The sequence below is a fragment of the Aplysia californica genome, unplaced genomic scaffold (genome assembly GCF_000002075.1).
Source record: "Aplysia californica isolate F4 #8 unplaced genomic scaffold, AplCal3.0 scaffold01024, whole genome shotgun sequence".
In the NCBI taxonomy this organism is placed as follows: Eukaryota; Metazoa; Mollusca; class Gastropoda; order Aplysiida; family Aplysiidae; genus Aplysia; species Aplysia californica.
In genome coordinates, this window is record NW_004798294.1 from 25,699 (window position 1) to 28,198 (window position 2,500).

The following is a 2,500-nucleotide window of genomic DNA, read 5'->3' on the forward strand; positions in this document are numbered from 1 at the left end:
GGGAAAGGGGGGGGGGGTCTTCGTTATAGGCCAACCAACCAGCCAACATGATTACGTTGTGATCACCACTCCGACCATGATGCGTCAAGTTAGCAATCTGAAATAGCAAAATCTTTTTCTTCTGTGACATTTTTATCCTCTTCACCCGGATCTATTATAGTTACAGAGTTGTGCAGGTCGCCGTCTGTGTCGCTTGACGTAACTGTGTGGGGATTTGTGGGGTTGTAAATGTCATCACTTGTGGCTTCCGCCTCTCCAACAGCATCGTGTGAGAGGGGAGGATTGACGTCATCAGTATATGTGACGCTCTCCTCAACCTTCAACAGCCCAGAAACTTCCGGCGGCGGTGGTTCAGTTTTGCGTTCTTCGACATAGAGAAGATCATTTTCCCTCCTATTTTGATCGGGTGTATTTAAGTCTTGCTCAAGATTTTCTGAACTTCGTACGTTTGAGGACGAAACAAGTCCTGCTCTTAACATGAGTTCGAGGGGTGGGATGGCTTGTGTGGCATGGTAACTGTCCCCTGGTGGTTGTGAAATACCAGGTGTCGCACTCTCTAGGTTACGTGCAGAACAGTTGGATCCAGCAGTTGCGCTTTGGTAACTGGGCGGAGAGAGAGACGGTTCGTCTAAACATAAGCGGGACACACCACTCATGTCTTGCTCAACGCTTCCGGCATTAAGCCGTCGAGGCGTTCCGTCTTCTAGAAGTGACTCTGGTGACCTTGGCCCTTGTTGTGTCACAATACCTGGGTCAAGGACACATGCTGCAGTTGAGGGTGCGCTGAGGACTTGGCATACGGCTGCGTGATCTCTCTGACGTGTGGTTATACATACCGGGGTCATGGAGGTTAATGGTGAGGGCTGGGACAGACTGTTACAGCTAGAAGTCGTGGTCTGCAGGGTCTGGTTGTGCACTTCCTCTATGACGTCATTTGTGCTACGAAGTGATGTTGGTCCTTGCAGCTGCGCTAAGGGTGAGACACTTATCGGTTGTTGAGTGCGAGCGTGGTACGTGGTGTGAGCGTGAGGTTGAGGGTTGGGGTTGTTGGTAGAGCCTAAATCTATGCTGCTTGTCTCTGAGTACGGCGGTGGGGGGCTCAGATTGTGTGGCAAAGCCTCGTCATCGTTCTTCAGATCGAGCGCCCTGTTGTAGTAGGCGCCGCGGTGGTGAAGGTACAGAGGGTTCACGCTGTTCAAACAGTCTTCGTACGTCGGAGGTTTCACCGCTTCAGGGTCAGAGGTGAAGCTGGACACGGGTATGGACTGGTAGCCAAAGTTCTCATGGCCCTGCAGGTCGCCTCCTATGCTCGAGTAGGTGGCGCTGGAAGCGGCGGCGATGGTGTCGCCTTCTGAGTCGGCAATCTCATCGTTGTTGCTGCTGCTGCGGTCGCGGGTGTCTGTGATGCTGCTCGCGAGAGGGTTGCCAATGGATGTGGATCGATTCTCGGAGGTCTCGGAGGTTGACGATTCCCCGTGTCCTCGTTGTGGGCTCAGCTTGAGCAGTACGCCCTAGTGGATAAAGCAGAAAGATAATATTATGATTCATTATTTTTTTGAATAGCCTGTTCTATAACAGTCGATTGTGATTTAAAACTTCATCACAGTTTTGGTAGTTAAATTTGATAGGCCTTTTGTTATACAATCAGCAGGATTTTTTTTTCTAAGACTAAGAGCATTATTCGTTAAGACTGTTGATGAATCTCGATGAGTGCACCGGTTTCTAGGCGGTTAGATTCCTCGCTGTTGATTTAGAAGACGTCAATTTTGTATCAGGAGAATATTAATTATCGAGTATCTCAGTCTGTCCGTTAAAACCATGTATATCACTCAGTCTGGTTTGTTCTGACAGGCAGCCCGCCTCTAAATGATCTGTGTAGTGTCGATGGCGGCGTAAAACATCTACAAGTATCGTGATGCCCGCCTATTATTATTTTTTTTTTTTAATCTTCACTGCCCCAAGGGGTGTCACACAGAAAGACATTCTCGCTTATTTCTTTTTACACTAGAAATTTAAAAAAATGGAATTGAGAAGCCGGGGGGTGTACACTTACCTGGAAAAAGTCTGTTACTCGTTTCTTGAAGGATTTATTTCCTGCCTGAGCTGTTGACGCAGTGGCCCTGCCACGCCCCCTCGCGCCTGTTGTTGCGTTCACTCGGTGTCTTCCGAACAGGAAAAACGGCCTTGGCCTAGACTGTTTGTACTTCCGGAACACTCCACTGCAGACGACTAAGACGGCCACGGTCCCGATGAAGCAGCCGAAGGCGATTCGGAGAAGATAGCTGTTGTCTGCAAAAAGTGTCAGAGAGAAAAGTAGTGTTGGTCGTTAGTTACCATTAGACGTAGATTTTTTAAAGTTTAAAGTAAATTTCGACGTAACCCTTGGTCACAGAATAAATTAAAAATATTTTCCTTACATGACACCGTGGAGAACTTTTCTCTTTCGGAGATCGAAGTAGTTTCGAAAATCATGTCTTCCATTAAAGGGGGGGGGGGGGGG